Raw genomic sequence first — 10,790 nt, 5'->3', positions numbered from 1 at the left:
CAGCCTGTGCGGGGCTCTTCCCTTCCCAATTGGCCCTGGGAGTGCAGATGCCTTTTTCTGTCCAACTGTTGCCTCTGCCATGCATCCGTCTGGTTGTGAGTATGGGGTTGCAATTATTTTTCCTGTACTCTCTCCCCTCGCCCACTCCCATTGGTCTTTCATGAAAACCACCATCTGTGGCACTGTCATCCTCAGAGGGTAGCCTGTGGGAGGGGGAAAAAAAGAACATTTCAGCAATGTCAGTGCAGGACAACATGTTTGTGCTTTCTGCACTGGAAATATATGCACATTTCCCACAATATGTACTGGTTAAAGTTCTTCAAAATGCACACCGTTTGTATAGCGTTTAGATTTACACTACATATTAGAATTGAAAGAACGGAGTATCCATTATATTTATTAAAGGTCAGCGTCATAACATGGTGTATAGCTCCCCCTGGTGGACACATGGCCAAAATGGTGTAATTGAGTGATAGATTACTACCGATATCGATATGAGGTACTGAACCTGAGGTGAGAGTCGCAGACTACAGCTCTACGACTCCAGCCTTCCCCAACAGAGAAGGTGCAGAGGGATGGGTAGTTCTCAACGGTTTTGTATATCAGGTAACGAAGACGGCTTGGTAAAGGAGGGAAGAGCAGCACACTACAGTGGAGACAAAAACAAGATACATTACCCAGCCTGCATGCATTTTCTCCAGGACTGCATGCTGTGCCTTTAAAATTAACGTTTTAAATAACTGTATGCGAATATTGTCATCTAGATCATTTAAGAATCCACAACATTTATGTTTCCTCCATGTACATTTGATTATGCATAAAAATGCACTGTGAGCACACTCATCCATTCACAGGCTAATCAAACCCTTACCCCCTTAAAACATAAACCCCTTTAACAGCCTCACCTTTTCTGTTCGTTTTTCTGTAAAAAGATTTCCAATTCTTCAAAAATTTTGTGAACAAACTCATTTTCTTGTTTCGGGAGGTAACAGCCATGACCATGAGGATACGCCAGGGTGAACAGATAACACTGTTTTTAATACACAGAGACACTTCGATTACTGATGAACTCGTTTCTCACAGTTAGCAGCAGCAATTTATTTTGAGCCAAGACACCCAACAGCTCATGATCGTAACATCTACCTTCTAGCAGTAGGCTAAAGAACACGCTACATTCCCAATCGCAAACAGGGGAGTTTTCACGAATTTGTTCAATGGCTATAAACACTCTAATGATTACAATTCTAGCTAGTTTAGTTACTAACATACTAAAACATAATTTACATACTTTACAGCTAACGTTAACGCTATGAACTGAAAACATTAGAATGGCTGCCTAGCTAGCCACCGGGTTATCTTAATTGTTTTAACCCTTTCGCGCGTACGGTCACACCAGTGTGATTAACCGTTTAGCGCGTATGCTAACACCAGTGCGATTAGAACACGGGATTGGAAAAATTCTAGCTGTTAGCTTTGACGAAACAGCGATTTAACATTTAAAAATATAGCAAATGCGGAGGTGAAAACTATGAGAAGCTCAATAAAGCTAATGAAAACATAACGAACCATATAACGTAACACCCGCTACATACCATAAAAGTTACGTGGAAAGGGTTAATTTTACAGCTTCCTAGACAGTGTTACCCATCTTACCATTTGAATCAAACACAATGCTACTAAGTTAACTTCCATAGACAGAAAATCTGTTTGTCGTTATTGTAGCTAACGCTAACCGACAACCAGCAAGATGTTGATCCAAACAACACCTTCATCCTCATTCATGAGCATCCTTATTTAGGATTTTTTTCATTTAGCTCATATTAACTTTTTTCCATCTCACCTCATGCTTTAATCGACCTACCGTTTGCCTTGATTTGAAGATCCTAGTTGCCAGGGCGTCTTCTAAACTAGCCACTAACAGTCTAGGCAAGAAAACGTAGTTTAAGTAGCTACAACTTTTCATGTTCCGGTTTGTTACCTAGCTACAGCCTGCGTTATAATTTGCGGAACACAAGTTCCAATTAAGAGAGTACAATATATTGGGCCATATGTATCAATCTTTGTGTACAACGTGCTGCATGATCATGTGTAGACTACGCACTATCCCACGATTTGTGTACGGAGGATTTTCGTCAGAGTTATCAAACACCACGTACACCTAATTGTCTTCTGATCGTAAATCAAATCAGCGTGAGATTGTGTTCACATGAACGCTCTTAACGTCCTCTCCCACAATTGTTCTTATATGGACCGAGACACGCCTTCAATTAGTCGAATTAGCATATAAAGATCCCAGGTAAATCTTAGTGAAATACAGAGATTGATGTTGAAAGTGTTTTCGATTTACAAAAACAACGTCATCCTCTCTTGGTGCACGTATTGCAATGAGAGTGCAGTCGATTGTGCCGATTACATTAGGAATGATTGACACAAGACCCGCTTATTTGCATCACCGTTAGTTCCTCTTGGTGTCGCCAATCTGCATATTACAAATTTTATGCGTACGCCACCTCGAGACCATGCGACCATGCGCTGGTAAGCATGTTTTCCCGGCAAGTATTTTTTCATAAATACCGTTTTATGTGCAGAAAAGTGCTCAGCACGATTTTAGTGCATACGCATCGTTATACATGTGGCCCATTGGCTGTTAAATGAGTACTGCGGCTGTCTGTCACGCTGTGGGCAGAAGTTGCTCCTGAGTGTTGATCAAGGACCAGCTATGCTGTTTAGGTGGAGATTAGAATTGTGACAGGAAATGTGGCCCTAGGTTAGGATTTAGGGATTGAGTTTTCCCCTCTGTCAGTGATTCTGTGCTTTTATTTTCATTTTATTTTCTGCCTTAGATTGTACGTTCGTTTCAGCTCCCTGACCCCGAAGTCAAACCCACAGCGTCGCTCCAGCAACAGTAAAGAGTAATTCCGGGTTACGATTTTTGTGAATATGTCAAAATAAAAGAACAATTTACCGTACTTTCACATATTGCGTTTTGCCACGAAACAGTAATATTTGACAACTACACTATACAAGAGTGATTATATAGGTGGAGACAGCGTAGCACAAGTGTTAAGGAGCCTTCTCACCAAAATTACTCAAGTCAGATTTGTCTTAAGTGTTGCTGGGTTTTTACTGCAGTCCAGTTGGCTGTGTGAGCCTACAGTATGTGGCACATACCCGTGGGGTTTTAGCAAAAAGACGAAAGAAATCTATTCATGAAAGGGGGATTCAATGCACTGAAGAGAATACACCCCCCCCCCCCCCCCCAACCAAAACAAGTGAACTGAAAGCATTGTGTTATGAAGTGCACCTGGGCTTTTACTACCGCACAATTGGCACCGTTGTGCACATAGGAAAATGCCACATGCTTAGTGGGCTGCAGTGTATTATTGAAAGGATGGTTCAGTCCTCCCCTTAGAGGTCACACTAAACAGAGTGAACCCATAGTTCCTTCACAGGAAGTGTACCAAATGTTGTTTTTCATTTTACTACATTTAGAAAAACGATTAAATTTCTAGTATTTATGAAGCTTTTCCCCCACAGGTATTGAATTTTGACCTAAAAAGGCAGAGACCAGAAGTCTTAGTGCTGCTTATTGTTGCTGGCTTGACAGACCTGTGAAGCTGGCATTTGTGATTGCCAACAATTAACAGCTTTGGTTCCAGTTTTTCAAAATAAGAGTCATGAGTAGAGGCAGATTGGTCTGGAGTGAATATGGTAACTATCCAAGGTCCTGAAGGAATCACGACAATCACCCACGTGACTGTTAAAGTAAAATTTCTTTCATCTGGACTCGAACGCTAAAGGATGGGTACGCTGCGGATAAATTAAATCCCACCGTTACATTAGTATCAAAACTCCCTTAGCGCTTATATATTCATTGATATATAATCATTTATGCAATATGTTATATACACATGCTTACGTTGCTGTTACCAAATTACTGTCTATGGGCATACATAGTTATATAATGGAATACTTTGTTGGTCTGCACTGTAATATGACCTGAGCAGAAACAAACTAAATAGGATGCCACTAAGACAACAGACTTTGCATCTGCATTGGGAACGCAACTATTCTGATTCTCTGATCATTGAAAGTCGCAGATGATAGTATCATATACAGAATATCGTATACAGTTATTGGAAATGAAATTATTTTGTGTCTTCAATTTAATGGATACGTTGCTCATTCCGAACTTTTTTCATCAAATCTCAGTCAGCTCTACCATTTTTGTTGTTTACAATTAAATACAATTATTTTAAAAACAATATTATCAAGATAACTTTTTGTCATGAACTCACCCCTTCACGAAAAACTGACGATAAGTGACTACACATGTATGGTTCCTTGAATAAATTTTTAAAGCAAAAACACTGTAAATGCAGAAAACATTTGACCACATATAGTCGGTCCTGCACAGCAAAGAGAATTGAAATTAACAATAAATTACATTTATGAAACACTGTTATTTTGATTCAGTAAATGCGTCCGTAGACGTATGAACCATCAGGAAGGACATGGCGTTAGCCCTATATTGATTAGCATAGAACTCATGCCGGTTCCGAAATGTTCACATTTCATATTTCTGACGGAAGTATGTATGAAAAGCGACGACAGGTGGGACCATCTGTCTGCCTTCATAAAACGTGCAGGCAACCATACATTTATGCGTCTTTGCGATCATAATTTGTTAAATTAGTTCGAATTTCAAAAACTAACAGACATTCATTTTGCAAAAAGGAACAACCAGCGTCAAATGGGGTCTATTAACATATGACAAATCGATTCTTCATGTACACTGGTCCATTTGCAGCACTTCATCGACTTTCAGATTATGTTTGATTTGATATATCAAGGCTAGATTTCAACCACGTTTTGTGGAATGGCACGTCAAATGCCCACCCAGATTATAACCAGGTGAAAAGGGAAAATATTTTTTACTTGGTCAATTTGTTAAAGTATGAATTACTTTATTTCATTCATGGTTTGCCTTTAAATGGAAAGCCAAAGTTGATATATTTGACAATTAAGCCTATCCCTACGTATGACAATAAGTAGCCAAGTGTTATTTTGTCAGTCAATACCGTAGGCTACATTTTCTCTTAAGTTAACAGACTTCATACACTATGAATAACATTTTAAGAGTTGAAAATTTTCATATTTAATGAGATGAAGCGATGTTTTAATATAAACTTCGGTTTTTCAAATGATAACAAAGTGCATTAAGAATGAACAGTGACGAATACTAATTACTAAACAAAAGGGTTTGTGTCTTGGATTGTAAAACATTTCTTTATAAATGTCGAATTTGTTTTCCAAAAAGAAGCTTTGGTTATTAAATGGAAATGGATTGACAGGTGCTCTTTTGCTTTAACTTTGTTCGACTCTTATTTTGGTAGAAAATGGACGACATTTTACAGGAAGTTACCACCAGAAACCCTAGATCGGAAGCGTAATTTTTGCTATTTCACGGAGCTACCCGTTTGTGTAAACCTGACGCCTAGTGTTTAGGCGGAGAAACGTCCGATTTAAAACAAGACTCCTTGTAGTGTGACGTGCGTTTATATTTCAATAACACAGATCACAAAATTCCGTGGGCATACCTACGCACAAATGCGCGCTAATCTGTACACGCATTGAAATGGCAGAAAATGATAATGATTTGTCATAACTGTAGGAATGAGTGTTAGAAAACATATTTTCCTCCTTAAAAATATTAGTCAACTCCCACAGAGCCATACACTGTAAGCAAAATCCTGTTGCAGCAACACAGTTACACGAAGACTGTACAGTTCATATTACTGTCTACAGTGTATTTTTTGGAAACTCAGAAATAATAGTAGTGATTTTTAAAGCCTGATTTGATGTATCACGGTGATCAGTTTACATATGCCTGTCTTGCCTGAGACTGAAAAAACGTACTTAAAAAAAATCATTTAATACTGTAAAATATCCATAATATATTAGGAACATGTTTAACAACAAAGTAAATTTATTCCAACACTGGAAAACCCTCTTAATGACAGTTTTTGTTCAAACCACTTGCCACACATGGTTAGTTAAATGGGCTGTCTTAATAATACTGGGAAACTTCTTTATTGTCACAACCTGACAGAAGTGTTTGCTTTTTCTTTTACAGATTTCTCTGTCAGTTGCTTTATTGATGTGGATCATTTTCTGAAAGTTATGTGATTCCCAATGCTAAAAGGATTGCTAAAATGGTATTTGGAAAGTTAGCTAGTTTGTGTAATTAATGCAAAATACTAACAAAAAACAAAACAAAACAAAATAACAACAAAAACAAGGTGTGGTATTAGCTGTTGAAGTCTTGCAAATGTGTTGGTTGAAGCAAGAAGCCAGCACAGCCTTCCAAATGGTGCACTGTTTTCAATGACAGATTGGATGGAGTAGTCAATGCTGGCCAACAGCGCCCTGAAATTCTATAAATGTGATATTGTTCGACATCTAAAAGGGAGGAAGATTCTTCACGAATGCAGGGCTGCCAGGCAATTTCACAGAACTGATATGTGTCAGTTTTTGTAGAAGTCAGAAAGAAAGATGAGATGCCACATTGTGCCTGACTGGATTGCCAGAGGATCCACTATATATATGCACAATAGGCCTTGACTTGAAAAGGATTTTGGTGCTGAGATAAGGAGTTGTTAGGATTGGATTTGAGTGGTTAATTGAGAATAATGTATACAATCTCAGTGCATTATATTTTAAGTGAAAAAGACATAAAGGAAGGTTCACAGAAGTCTACTGGAATCTCCTATGTAAAGGCAGGAATAACTATGGAAGATCTGAAAAACATACTTCCACCTGGCTTTTGGGGTTCTCTTTATTTTGATAAACTATTTTCTCTGAGCAGTTTGTTGAATATAGTACAAACTGGTTCCTTCCTCACTGTTTCGACTGCCCCAATTGTTGGTATAGACAATGACATCCGTCATTCAGCAAGACATCTAATGTCTAAGGTTATGTCTGGGTACAGTGCCTTTGTTAAGAAAATGTCAAAGCTTGTCAAGTTTTGTAAACATATTGGTCTAACACACAGGTACTATATGTAAGACAAACCGTGTATGCAGTGGAAAGTATGATTCATTGGTGAACGTAAATTATATCCATTACTCTTGACGTTTATGTTCAAAATCATCTTGATTGATTGGATGTTGCAGACGCACAAAGTAACTGAGTGTTTATTTTAACACCCAATGAGACCACCCAATTTCCAGATATACCTGTTTCATTATGGTAGCTTGAGTGATTTCAAGTAAGAAACCCAAACTAGAGGGTCCCTACCTTTCTTTTGCTTACTCCTACTCATAGGACTGCAGACCACCTACCATGCAGTGCAGTTGAGGGGTCAATTTCACAGCAAAGTGAATACAGTATTCACCCAGCATTAATAGTTATTTAATTTTGACATGAATTAACCAGACATCCTATAGGCTATCCTATCGGATTGCAATGATATAAAGCTTGAATTTATGTAATGGCACAGTAATATCAGAGCCACATACTTGTGTGTCAGATGGAATGGATCAGAGACTAAGTAGTAGGGACTAAACTGAGAACTGATGTGGCCAAAACTGTCAGACAGACTCCCTGTGAACTGACAGTCCTCTGAGGGCAGTAGAAATGTGATTCTGTTATGCTAGGGTGTAGATATTCTTTTCCCTGTTTGAAAAACACTGCTTCTTGAGTCGAGGACATGGTCCCTATTTCAGTTATACACAAATAGGGCAACGTGACAACATGGTTTCCCCCTGACAGTGAAACATTGTCTCTGCCAGACAGAGCACTTTTCACAGAGCCCACCACTTGCTGTCAGCTGCTAAAATTTATCTGTGAAGTGGACTCAGAGATTCCCCATACAGTCGTATAATGTATAGCCAAATTTAACCCACAGAAAGAAAAGTTATTCAAGGTAAAAGCACAGCCCTAACAGCAAACCGAACTGACAGTACTTGTTTTATCCCTACACTGTAATGCCCCCCACTTCTCCCCACCCACCCAAGATGTATTCCCAAAGATTTCTGTTTATCTGGGTTATAGCTAGCAGCTCTCATAACATCAATTGTTGTATGATCTAACTCCATAATGATCCTAAAGCTATCTTAATAAAGCCATCTTTACCTAAATTCATTTAGGTTCATTTAAGTTCATTAAAGAATTGTATACTGTCTGTAAAATTCATGAGTCACAAATCCTAGTCAATATTTGAAAAGATATTTTGGCCTTACGTATCTGTAAGAAACTGTAGATTGTTTTGAAACAGACGTGGTTCCAATATTCATAAACAAAAAAAGGTGCAAAATGTCCATGCAAACTCAAATGATGATGTGATGTGTTTGCAGTGCACAACCAGTAAAGGTAACAAAACAGGACTTGCACGTGAACATATAGTAAAATCACACTGGAACTGAATTGTCTGTAATACTCAGGGAAAATAAAGTGCTCTTGGAATATGTTTCATTCACACAGATCTGTCAATGCTATAGCCTTCTATTGTGAACACCCAGAATTGAAATATCTTTTCAGGACTGTAACAAGCTGCTGAAAAAATATATTTCATATCGGTCCAATGGACATTTGGGTTGCATTGGTTTCAATTTTCCCCACCTCAAATGCCTTGTGCTCCAGCAGCTGAGACTATCATAGCTGGGAATTCCTATACTGCTCCAAGAATTTGAGGTATGTCCTTCAGGATAATGCTGCCATGTACCATGAACCATGAACCATGAAAAAAGTAAAAATGTATTTCTTCAATTTAATTACACATTTCTTGGCCTTGAAACTGGTTTCTTTATCAAATGCTGTGTTACTCATTTTCTTATACCTGGCTAGCTGACAAGGATTAAAATATGAGAGAACAACCATAATAAGCAACTTTATATTGTTCACTCATTCAAACCATTGCCATTCTAAAGGCTTTTATGTCACCATATTATGAAACCGTTCCCTTAAAACACATTTTCCAGTGATAATTGCCTTTTTGTTGAGATCAGTGTTACTTGTCTGCAGTAACCAGTATCAGCACCTAATTAACTTGCCTTTGGACATGGCTGATGTACAAAGATAAAGCTTTGGCTACGTTTCCCTCTGCAAACACTTGTTGCACAGCAGTGAGAATGCAAACAAAGATCTTGGATTTCTCTCACTCCTTCTGCTGCCACATTCTGACACATTCAAAAATGAGGGCAGATTACTCTGTTGCTGTGAAGGATTGCACAGATGTCCAGCGCTATGTAGGTCCAGCTGAGGAAGGCCCTGCACCAGCACATGTGCAGACCTAGCTATGGCCCTGTGTGGTGGCAGGAAGGCACAGGCAATCTGCTCATTTACAGCTCAGTGAATCTGAGTTCAAGAAAATACCTTGATGTATCAACGTACCATATGTCGATACCATAAGGTTTCTTTAATTCTGGATAACATTTAAGTTGTGACTCAACTGAATGGTTCTAGTATCATTTTTGTCCTTTGACATTCCATTTTCCAATTTCCTAACATGTTGGACTATGCATTATAATACGGACTTCCTCTCAGATGAGAGGATTTATAAATTATGAAAAACCGATGGACATTACTCCCTCTGTTCATGACCAGAGTCTGTCATCTTTGCATTGGAAGACCTATGACTATAGTAAGGAACTGAAATACAGCTGTTCCCACTGCGCACACACTGATGTGAGATGGCAGGCTGGTCTTCAGCCAGAGTGTAAACCTGCTCCGCCCCTAGCCTCTTCCTGATAGATCTTGTTGACAAGAGAAATATTCTCCCCTGAAAACCGTCCAGCTTGGGGGGAGATCTATAATGCCTTTTCCAGGCCTCTTCTGTTCCTTTTTCCCTTTAAATCATGTGCAGACCGTGCTTCAGTAACCATTTATTTGGAAACCTGGGCTAAATAGCCACAGAAACAGTACTTGAGTTTTTCCTCATTTGCTACCTGAAAAAAAAACATTCTTCAAGGGTACATGCTAGTGTCCACAGTTTTATTTAACTTCTGATTGAGGAAACTATTAAAACCTTAGTTTTAAAAGCTAAAAGATCTCTCACTATGCCTGCAGTTACTATAACCAACTGCTAACTCAACTACTCTGCTAACTTTATAATCAACATGAATGTATGTTTCAAATAGTTGTCTGTCACAGTCTTGAAGATTGCTTTTGTTTGTTCTTAGGGTCCTGGAACAGGAAAAGACCACATTCAAAGTAATACTATGCTTTTCCCCCTTATTCTCTTAGAGTGAACCACAGGTCAGCATTCCATAGAGTGTACACAGGACTGGCTTACTGCCTGGGAAATCAAAATAAAACATTATGGTATACAAGCAAATGGTCTCATGCACAGAATTCAAGAAAAGACACATTTAGTTTATTCTGCTACAATACACAAGTTAAGAAAACAATTTACATCTGAAAACTAAAAACAAAATGATATAAAAGAGCCGTAGCTTTTTGGAGTGACAGAAAGGTGAGACACTTCCCAGTAATGCCAAATCGGTTTTAAGGTTTCTGTGGTGTGTTATGACCAGCATTTCATTACCCAAAATGATTACATCAAAGCTTTAGAGAGCGTTCTACACAATAAATATTAATAGTCCTTTACTTAACTTACAATGTTCCCCATCTGCAAGCATTTTTCATTTACAACATACTGTAATCTGTAGTGTACTTTGAGACTAGTGTAGTCATATCAGGGAAATATTCTGTGATTCCAATTTGGATGCCATCGTAAGTTCCCCCCCCCCCCCCCCCCCCCAAGTGAACTTAAAGTAATCACACAGGGC

Source organism: Megalops cyprinoides, chromosome 4, assembly GCF_013368585.1.
Source record: "Megalops cyprinoides isolate fMegCyp1 chromosome 4, fMegCyp1.pri, whole genome shotgun sequence".
Lineage (NCBI taxonomy): Eukaryota > Metazoa > Chordata > Actinopteri > Elopiformes > Megalopidae > Megalops > Megalops cyprinoides.
Note: the sequence above shows the minus strand (reverse complement) of the source record.